The sequence below is a fragment of the Megachile rotundata genome, chromosome 16 (genome assembly GCF_050947335.1).
Source record: "Megachile rotundata isolate GNS110a chromosome 16, iyMegRotu1, whole genome shotgun sequence".
NCBI lineage: Eukaryota > Metazoa > Arthropoda > Insecta > Hymenoptera > Megachilidae > Megachile > Megachile rotundata.
The window spans coordinates 2,376,028-2,387,799 of record NC_134998.1 but is presented as its reverse complement, the minus strand read 5'-3'; the positions used below and the strand labels follow the sequence as shown (position 1 = coordinate 2,387,799).

Below are 11,772 nucleotides of genomic sequence, written 5' to 3'. Positions count from 1 at the left end.
ATGCATTGGTGGCAACAGCGGTAATAAGCCGGCCGACTCCTCATTAGGGTGTATGACAGATGCATTGTGGCGGGATATAGCAGGCTGGCGATGTAGCGCGGACATTTCCATAATATTCAAATGCGCGGCGAGGGTGAAACAGAGGCGAGAAACGGGCCGGAGAACAGAGATATTCCGCGGGGTGGTGGGAGGGAGGACTCAGGAGGAACCGGACGGAGATCGAGGGTGCGAGAGCGGCGTGGTATGCCGCGGCATGGTGTTGCCGGCTGACATATTTATCGGCGGCCACGCCACCTGCAACCGGGCCCGCGGCATCCGCACAGAGCGGTGTTTTGTCCATTTGTATCCCCCGATCCGGCGACAGCCCAGTTTGCTTCTCCGCTCCCGCTTCGCCCCGCTGGCTGCTCACCGCGAGCCTTTCTTCTGCTCTCGGCTTCGGCCCGCGCCAACGCGCGCACAGGGTTACCCGTACAGAGGGATGACATATTGGCTGGGCCACGTTTTTGGGGTGCTGGACGATGGCCAGCCACGGGGAGACACCCAGCTTTTGGGAAGCTGTGGGAAATTAGGGGCCGGACAACGAATTTCGACGTGGCCGCTTGTGCACCATTTTTTAAATACCGGAAGACGGGCACCTTTGGAGCTGTCTGATGAAGGTTTTAGGTCTGATAATGTGTCAAAAGGATGGGATTGGTTTATGGGCGCTTTGGGAAGTTGCTGATAGGATTTGTATTGGAAGATTTGGAAATTGGGATATTTTGAAATTTGGGAAGTTTTGACGTGGTGATTTGGTGGATTAGAGAGAGAAAATTTGGGAATTTTTGAGGTGGGGATTTGGTGGATTGGGGAGTAGGAAATTTGGGAGTTTGTAAGGTGGGGATTTGACGGATTCTAGAGTAGGAAATTTGGAAATTTTTGAGGTGGGGATTTGACGGATTCTAGAGTAGGAAATCTGGAAATTTTTAAGGTAGGGATTTGGTGGATTAGGCAGTAGGAAATTTGGGAATTTATGTATTAGAAAATTTAGAAATTTTGAATTAGTGCATTAAAGAGTTTGAGCTGAGGATTTGAAAATTTTGAAATTATAGAATTTAGAAATTTAAAAGATAATCTGGAATTCGGGAATTTGGAAATTCGAAATATGAGAACATAGAAATTCAAAAATTTTGAAATTTTGAAATTTAGAATCTCGTATTGGAAACTTTGGTCCTAAAAAGTTTGATACTTCAAATGTGGCAATTTAAAAATTTAATAAATGTGGATAGATGCTACCCACATCAAATCCCTGACAGTAAATTCTCTACCCTGTCACACAATCTCCCTGATAAAGAACCACAACCTACTGCTAAGTGAAATTTCATAATGATCGAGTCTGGTATCTTTTCATCGAGCCATAATCAGCGTAGCTGGCACAGTAGCCGGCAGCGTTGTTAAATGACCACTTGGTCGAAGGTTAATCCTCTCACCTGGTAAAGATGATGTATAGTCTCGGTAAAAAAACAACCGGTTGCACGCGATCACCGTAAATCCAGCGGCAGTTAGAACTCTCCTCTTCTCTCCGCTCCTCTCTGCTCCTCTCCGCTTCTCCTGCCATCTATGGACGTTCTCCTTTTCCTGCTGGTCCCTGTCTTCGGCGCACGATGATATATCTTCTCGCAGTTAAACGGTCCATTGTTCGAGACGGCCACTGACGAATTTGTATATGTTTATAATAGCGACGCCTGTGGCTAGCTATGAGGCATAATAGTGACAAGGGGTGAGATTGTTTCGTAAGTGGAAATTGCTCGACGTTGAGCTCGATTACTGGGCCCATTTATTTCATATCGACGTTGTATCTTCTGTTACGTTCTTCTGTTGCTGTTATTAATATTAGTAATGTTACTATAGTGGCATAGTAGCTACTATGAAAGTATTGTAATAGTATAATAGTTATTATAGAAGTATTTTAAAAAATAATGTTTTTACATTTTTTAAATTTTTGTTCTTGAAAATATTATATTTTGAATGACATGAAATTTTAAGTCCAGTTATGTTAATCAATTTTTTCATAGATTAATTAAACATTTCGTTAGTTGCAAGTACTTTATGTATTTGTGTAAATAATAAGAGTAAATAATAATGCAGTTAATAATGATTAATTATAATAAATATATAATAAATAATATACATATAATTTATTATAATTTATTTAATATATAATTGATATTAGATAAAATTGTGTAAAATCACGCTATATGTGACCACGCGTTAAATTGCTACCCATTATATGTATGTATAGCTACGCACTATGTTGCCACATGTAGTGATGGCAATCTGCATTCAAAGAAGGTTAGGTCGATATATAGGTTACCGTCTTTCATCATTTGCTCTCTCTCAGCGTACACGGGGTCAGTTTTGATTCATGCTTAAATACACTGACTCTGTTTATGATGTTAATTAAATTATGTAGACATACAAGAAACGTATTAAATAAAGCATCAGTTAGTCAGCGATAACGAACTTTTTTGCGTTGAAAAATGATAATGACATAGCTAATGGTACACAAAGGTCAGAATATTGCCGGTTGTATGTTGAAGCAAGTGTCTGACCGCAAAAAGCGAGAGCATTAGCATGTAATTTATACTCGGTCGATTAGAAACGCGTGCATCGATAGTAACCGTGCAGTTAATATTATTACTGTTGCATACCAGCTATTCCAAGTCCGAAATAGCGTAGCTTGTGTTCCTGTAGGTCAACCCACGTGGCCGCTTGGCACAAAGCCATAGTGGGTGATAACGTACTGAGCACAATGTGAAATTCTAGCGCCGCGTCTGCCACATCCATTGGATTCCGTTCTCCTTCTCTGAACGATGCAATTTGCCGGCGAACAGTTGCATCAAATTAAGTGCAAACTTTTCCACTGTGATTAACAAGGTGTCGTCTCTTTCGTGACTCGAGTTTAGGGTTAAATGTTGCAACGGTTAAATCTAACGTGCTATAAAACATGGCTGTACATGACAAGTCAAAACTTTCGAGAAAAGCTGCTAGTGTGCTAGTCGCAATTGAGGTGTCCACTCAAAGATTTCGTATAGAGGCTTGTTAAAAAGGATTTTTTAAAATGGATTTTTTATGAGGTCTTAAACAAGTAATTTTACAGATTGTAACTGTAAAGTTACAGGTTCTTTTCGTCCACATATTCTGTTTATATACAACTGAGTTCTCTGAACTTTTGTGGGAACTACAAGTTGCACAGTAATAATTTAGATGTCCACGCAAAGGTTCTGATGCAAAGAATTGTGGAAAAATAATAATGGATTTTGATGAGATCCCAAACAAGCGGCTCTATCATAGGCTTCATTCTTTAGCCACATGTACTTCCTGTATAAAATTGATCAGCTCCTTTATTTTTCGAGCAAACTAAAAGTTGCGCAGTAACAATTGAGATGTCGATATGAAGATTTGAATGCAGAAGAAAAAATAGTCCATTTATGATGTGGTTAGTCTTGTAATTCTGCGCTATTCTTGTCGAAAATATGTGAGAGAAAAATCGGGATTTTTCGTGGGAGGTCAGGAAAAATCACGTCGTGAGAAACAGTTGTTCCATTTTAACTAATTACTGTTATCGACCATCTCATTCTGAATGATTTCGATAATTAGGCAAACAAAACTCCATTGTTTTCTGTGAATAAGTAAACATCGACTACAATAAATTTGCAGTTACTTTTGGATCTACCATTGTTAATTGTGAGGGTAGAGTCTGTAAGTTTCACTAGTCGAAATCAAGTTTAACAAATTGACTAATATAGTGTTTTCTTTGAATTTCAAATTTTATTAACCTATCTTTGACATGGATCTGATGGTCATAGTAAGTCAGACCTAAGTCTGCGTCTAAACGATACGCAGATTTAATTAAAATTTAGGTTTAAGTCAGACAGAGATTTTATGATGACTTATGTTTAACATATTCGTTCGGATCCAAATCGAACTTGGACTTAGTAGCAGTGAAATACAATTACGTTACAAGGTAAAGCTGCTACAATTGTACCATTTAAGAAACTTAGATTGTTGGAGCAATTTATTTATTTAAAAAAATATTTGCCAGGATGCCAAATTTCAGAACATACTGCCAAATATGGACATATTGAAATTAAATAAAAATAGAACAAATAAGTTCACAAATTATATTCTCCAAATATAGGTATATTATTAAACTAACTTCTTTTTGAAAATAACCATAATAAACTACACCTAAGCTACATTTAACATATGCACAGATCTAAGACAGATTTAGGTCTAACTTTAACATAGGTCTATTTCAAATTTAGATCTACTTCAAACATGTATTTAATCAAATCGTAGGTCTACGCAAATGTAGCTCTAGTCTAGATCTAGACACAATATCAAGCTAAAGTAAGATTAAGGATTGGGCTCTGTAGCAATGAAGCATAATTGTATCACTAACTTCTGTAAATAGTTTATAAAATATAGTATTGAATTAAGGTGGAATTGGTCCACAAATAATCTTTAAATTATGGAAATATGTTACTAAGGAAACTTCATTTTGCTTATACATGTACAGATAATCATAAGCTAAATCTAAGTCCACATCCAAACTATATACAGACTTGATGAAAATTTACTTAAATGAACGAAGGTCAGATATATGATTGACCACCTTAATTACAAAAGTATTAAATTAACAACTCTGCCTAAAATATACAGGATGACTCACCACATTTTGCCATCTAGGTTTGCATCATTATTATTACTGATGGCAAACAATGTTTCAGATGAAGTTGAATAGTTTTGAGATGGGCATATGCTGGTGGTATATTTTTTTGTAGGTGGACGTGCAAAAGACATATGAAGGTCATTAAGGTTTTTAAAATGGAGTTATATATTTTTTATTGCATCAGCTGGTACTCCTTCATATTCTATAGAAAAAGGTATTAATCTATTTATGTACAAGAATCATTAGTTTAGGAGATATTTTAATTCTAACTTGTTAGGAAATCGTGACTTTCTGGTCAATATTATGAATTGCCCTAATTGAACAGCAAATGTTTTTCGACATGCTTTGAGAGGTCACGTGTCACCAAACGAATTGTGAGTTTTTGCTTTTTTTGTTGCGCAGTAACAGTGAAATTTATTCTGTGTTACGTCTCTAATACGATGAATACAACGATACGGTGAATTATCACTTCATAATGAAGTATTCTAAAGAAGAAAAGATAGACATGTTATCAGTTTATTTTGAAGCTGGGAAAACTGCTACACATGCAGAAAGATTATACACTACGGAATGTTAGTAAGTCATGAATTTCTTGATTCAGAAAGTGTTCTGATGCAAATGGTCGCCACATTGAACCTTTTCTGTAAATAGATAATAAAATTAAAATATCTCTTAAACTAATGATTTTTTCACATAATTAGATTAATACTTTTTTGTAAAGAATATGAAGGAGTATCAGCTGATGCAATACAAAATATATGGTTCTATTTAAAAAAACATTAATAACCTTCATATGTCCTTTACACGTCCACCTACAAAAAAAATATACTACCAGCATATACCTTTCTCAAAACCATTTAACTTCATCTGAAACATTGTTCGCTATGAGTAATAATAATGACGCAAACCTAGATGGGAAAATGTGGTGAGCCACCCTGTATATTCCAATTTTGCAAAATGTTTAGTTATTTGAATCCATCATGTCCAAAGTACAAGTGCGCCTGCACAGTATGGCAGGACAAATCGGTAAGTAAAGGGTTCTGGTAGGTCTGTGTTGTGGGTGCCCTACCGAATTCCATCCTTAACCCCATAAACCTCGTCAAATCTCCCACCCCCGCAATCTCAGAAAAAAGCAGAAACAGCAGAGCAGGAAAGTATTTAATCCGTGGGCACATAGGGTTAATGAGCACGAAGGTAGCAAGGATACACGGCTGGGCCATGGCTGGTCCCTGTCTCTACCCCGTGGGAGAGTCATGTGGTCCCGTGCACCGCGAACAGAGGAAGGCCTCGAGTATATTGCTGAATTGAGGAAGGCGGTGTTACAAAGCGCCCCGTAAATCCGCGCCAGCTTCGACACCCGACATTCCCTCCGTTTTATTTCGTCCCCGCCGCGACGCGGGATACATCGGGGCATTAAAAATAATAGCAGGACCCGGGCTGGGATTCCGCGGGGACCCGCTGGAGGAATGCCGCTGGCCCGAATTTCGTTCGGCGCTGCAGTTCCAATGGAATCGGCGACCCGCTATTCAAAGACAAAGATGACAATTAGAAAACAGTGAACCCTGTTTGATGATCCTTCACATCGATCCGGGAGATATTGATTAGTTGTGCGTGCCTGTTGGACAGGTCGAATATAAGAGTCTCTTGTCGGGCCGCAAATACGGGGCTGAGGTTTCTGAATTGAACTTGGACTTTTTGGAAGGTATGTAAATTTAGAATTTTTTGAATGCAGAAATATGGTAACTGAGAAAATTGAGAATTTTTACAGTTAGGAATTTGTGAATTTTAGGTAGTAGTAGGTGATTGCAGGGATTTAGGAATGTATAGATTTGTGAATGTGAGGATTTAGGAATATGGGGTTTGGAAATGTGGAGATTTGGAATATAGGATTTGGGAATTTAAAATCTTTGAGATTTGGGATTAGGTTTGGGATTTTTTAAACTACAGATTTGTGAAAGAGGTTAGGCTGTAGTAGGTGGTTGCAGAGATTCAAGAATGCATGGGTTTGAGAATGTGAGGATCTAGGAATGTAGAGATTTGGGCATTTGGAAATGGGGGAACTTGGGAATATGGAAATGTGTGAATTTGAGAATGTCAGAATTTAAGAATATAGGAATTTGGAAGTATGGAATTTGGGAATTTGAAGGTTTGAGAATGTGGGAATGTGGGGATTTAAGAGACGATTTGTAAATTTAGGATTTTGTGAATATGCTGATTGAAGAATACATGTATGAGTTAGTGAATATGTGAAGATTTAAAAATGTAGGAATTTAGAAATAGAAAATTTTGAAATGTAACTTTTTAGGAATTCGGGAAAGTGGATATGTGAAAATGTGTGAAATCTATAGTTTGAAACTGGATTTAAAAAGATATTTCAGAGTGATGATATAAAATATACATTTTTATAAATATCAAATAAAGATCTTATTTATTATTACGTATGATCATTCATTTATTATAAGTTTATAATATATTAACAAATTTATACTGCATTATTTATCACATATTAATAAATACATATTTTACCCGACAAAAACAGAGATTGTTTTACCTCCTAAAAATTAACGTGCTTTCATTTCATATTTAATAAAAGCGGATTTGAAATTTGTTACCGAGGTACTCTTCTTCAAGGTCCGCCACTGTTGTTTGGTGTACGACAATAAAAATATGAGAATGGGTATTTTTATAGCGTCTTAAAACAGCATTACACACGTGGGGGTCTAGTAGATTCTCAGCCATAGAGAACGTTATCGCTATCCATTGTTCCTTTGGCAATAATGTAGACTGTAGACATTGTTCAGCTTCCAGACAGTGCCTCCTCCAATGTTTACAGAGCCCTGAGCAAAGATTTTTAATGTTTTGCAATTGACTGCGTTAAGTTGATAGTAGACGGCAGATGAGTACAATTTACTTTCATTATATTGCCATAGAATTATTGCAATTAGGATACATAAAGAGATTTTCAACGCAACGTTTGAATATTTACAAACTTGAAAATTTCCAAATTTCTGTATGTATTTCTAAATTTGACTATTTGGGGAATTTAGAAATATTTTAAACGTGAGGTCATGTGGTTTCAAATTTTCTGTATTTGAAAATGTAAAAAGTTTTATATTTATGACATCTTTCTAAGTTCATAGTAAAGTTTTGAATTTCTGAAGTTTTGAAGTTTTGAAGTTTTGAAATTAAAAATTTTGGAATTTTGGAATTTTGGAATTTCCGAATTTCCGAATTCCTGAATTCCTGAATTTCGAAAATTTATATATTTTCGAAATCCTAAACTCCTAAATTATCAATATCTAAATTCTCAAATTCTTAAACCCCTAAATTACTAAATTCCTAAATTCCAAAAGTTCCAAATTTCCAAATTCCCAAATTCTCAAATTTGCAAATCCCTGAACTTGTAAATTTCTAAATTCCTAAATTTGTAAATATCTAAATTCCCAAATTTCCAAATTCTGAAATCCCTAAATTTGTAAATTGTCAAGATCCTAATTTCCCAAATTCCTAAATTCCATTTCCAAATTCCCAAATTTTTAAATTCAAAAATTCGGAAATCTCAGACTTAGAAAATTTGTAGTCAAACAAATTTATAAACGTTTAAATTTGAATCATTTAAAATTTATAAACTTGAAAATTTCAAAATTTCAAATCTTGAGACTTCTTGTTGAAATTGTATGACCTAGAAAATATCTAATTTTCTAAATTTAGTACTTTGTAAATTTTCAATTTCTAAATTGAAGTATCGGTCCTGTAATTCTGAAAATTCTGAAAACTTTCAAGTATAATAAACAGACTAAAACAAAAGGTAAGCAATTCGAAAAAATCGAATAATCTTCCAATAAAAGGATGAAAGTTACTTGCTATTGTGAAAACAGGTTCGTGAGCATAATTAATTGGATCTGAGGAATTCCCAAAAATCCTTTAAATATTTAATCAAGTTGCACTCCTCCCAAGTTAAAATTGTGAATACCAATCCTTTGCGACTATTTTAAAACCTCTGTATTGGATAACAAGAAAATATTTAAGCAGTCGAGTAAAGATCACTTGATCCAAAAGATTTCCTATTACCTACAACCGTTAGATTTATTTTAGTCGGACGATAACATCTTATTCTTTAATTCTATTACTTTCTAAAATATACTGGGACAAAATGCAATTAAACCGACGACCGATTTTAATTACCGATACCCATCAAAATGTCACCGATTTCACTTCATTCTTATTTTGGAATCTACAAAGTCTAAAACGTTATTTGGATACTGTATCTATTCTGGAGAACGAAACATAATCGCTTTCCAACTTCGTTGTTTTCAGACACTAAATTTACTTTTCACGTTCATACTTTATGTATAGGATACTTGAGTATTCCTTTCTTGTTTGACAAATACAGGGTGTCTCACAATTAATGTAGGTCTCTGAAATAGGGGGTAACTGACGTGATTCTAAATAAGATTTCCCGTTACAAAAATGGGATTTGAAGCTTCGTGTTTGAATTATTAAGGAAAAACAGGGACTTATCAGAGCGCGAGGATTACGCGTGCGCAGACGCGGGAGCGGCAGCTTCGGATAACGCGTAGTTATCCAACGCGTGGTAATCCAACGTGTAGTAATGCAACGCGTGGTAATGCAACGCGTGGTAATCCTACGCGTAGTAATCTAACGCGTAGTAATACAGCGTGTAGATATCCAACGCGTAGTAATCTAGCAGCGTGGTAATCGTACGCATAGTAATCCAACGCGTAGTAATGAAATGCGTAGTAATACAGCGTATAAATATCCAACGCGTAGTAATCTAGCGCGTGCAATTTTAACACGTAGTAATTCAACGAATAGTAATACAACGCGTAGTAATTCTGAACGTAGGAATCTAATGCATGGTAATCTAACGCGTAGTTAACCAACGCATAGGAATCCAACGCGTAATAATCCTCGCGCTTTGATTGGTTTGTGACTTTCCTTAATAATTCAAAAGCGAAGCTTCAAATCCAATTTTTGCAAAGAGAAATCTTATTCAGAATCATGTCAGCTATCCTCCATTTCTGGGATCTACACTAATTGTGAGACACCCTGTATAAATTTATGCTAACGGGATGTGATGTTTTGTTAAAGAAGTAATATTTTGATTTTCTATTTTATGTTGTGTTGTATGAATTGACAGTGATTAAGTACATTTGTCATGTAATTTTATTAAATTAATTATTAAGTATAGTGCTATAAAATTCATTTTTAATACCAGCATTAGAGTGGCCCAAAAATAACATTTTTTTTGTTATCACTGTCTAAAAATGTAGGATATAATTAAAACGTGGATGCTCAAAGTAATTTTCTACCGGTACATTTAATTTTTATCACACCGACTTTTAATTACTATTCAAGTGATTGCAGATGTACATTAAATTGCACGTAATTGGATATATTAGTATAGGTTAAGTTCCTCAGCAGTGTCCATGAGCTAATTTAACCACATTTATATAATTAGAGAAATTAGTAAATAATGAATAACGATAATTAATTAAGAAGTGTGTTTGAAAATAGTGAATTTACTAGATGATTGCTCAATGTTTTAAAATTGTTTGCAGGCAAATAATATTCATTCATTTTATACAGATTCTAATGACTTTATGAAAAAAAACTATTAATTTTATTTGAAATGTTTGTAATTTTATTTTAAATTTTTAACTAAAAGCGAAGGTCTGTTACAGTGTTTATTACAAATAGCGCAAAAGCACCGAAAAGAATATGCATTATGCAACAAAAATTATTATTTGGCAAACAAGCTCTGGGATTAAACTTACGAAAGTATATTTAAATTATAAATTTGATAGAATACCTGTAATTGGTTAACGTAAAAGATAACTATTGATAAATAAATAAAAAACTGGTTACAAAATTTTATTTTACACTTCATTTTGTAAACCTTTAAACTGTTTTGAGCGATCTCTTAAATTTTAATTTTTGAACAAAAACTTTCAAAGGATTTTTTTTATACTACATACTGCATTTTTAGAAGACGAAAGCACAACAAAAAATTTTGTTGAGCCACTCTAATGACTCTGTACAAAAAATTTATGTAGTAATTGCATGTTTTACTCAATTCATTATTAAATATAATAAATTAGGTATAGTAATTTATCTACTCTACACATTATTACGTCACGATAATAAAAATATGTAATTCTATTTAAGAAAACATCGATTAACCTGATAATTTTCAAATATGATCAAGAAAAATATTTTTTTGCATTAACGCTATCAATCTTTAGATTCACTCCTTTGACATTAAAATTAATGTCTCATTTATTATTAATGTATCATCAATATTGATAGAAATTACGTAGAGAAACACCCGGTATATCTAATCAAATAAAAAACGATTATATTTTTCAGTTAAACATTAAAATAGAAAGTGTATAATAAACCCAATTTTCTTTAAACTAACATTAAAATAAATTGTTCAAACTACTTTTATAATTGCTTGTTATAAAGTTTAAATTTCACACGGAACAAAACGCGTTGGTTAAGATAAGATTATGTTAGGGAACGTGCTAATTAAGATAAGTTATATTGAGGAGCTGATGGAGATTACACCATGGGAAAATTTGTAGAGAACCCAGGTGGTATGTAGAACAATCAAAATGAGATTAGAAGATATGCTCCACTGATCAAAATTATAGGACCATTACCACTTATTTCTATAAAGAAAAATGCGAAGTATGTTGTTTAGAGTGAAGAGTATATGTTTACGGACGTGCTATACAAAATAATTTGTATGTTCTCGTTAAAGCATAAAATTCTTTACAATTAAAATTTTGCGATATTAATTATGATGAAAAATGGCGTCATCCTAACTATACACAAAGTATTTCAGTTTTTACTACCAAATTTTATTTATATATTCCATGTTAACATGGGGTTTTAAGCACTATTGAAACATTATGACACAAGTACATTCAAGCTGCTTTACTTTTCAATGTCACATACAATGTGTTAGTTCTCTACGTAAAGCGGTCAGCATATTCTGTAAATAAAAATGATAAAAAAATGTTATAGAAATATTG

General features: G+C 34.3%; 1 long non-coding RNA gene across 1 annotated transcript in view; it reads right to left on the bottom strand.

Annotated features, from left to right (window-relative positions):
- Nucleotides 1–7,217: 7,217 nt before the first annotated feature.
- LOC143265971 (uncharacterized) overlaps nt 7,218–11,772 on the bottom strand; it is a 359,864-nt gene continuing 355,309 nt past the window's right edge. The window contains exon 3 of the long non-coding RNA XR_013040808.1: nt 7,218–7,548. This is a non-coding gene — a long non-coding RNA (uncharacterized LOC143265971). The remainder of the gene's footprint in view (nt 7,549–11,772) is intronic.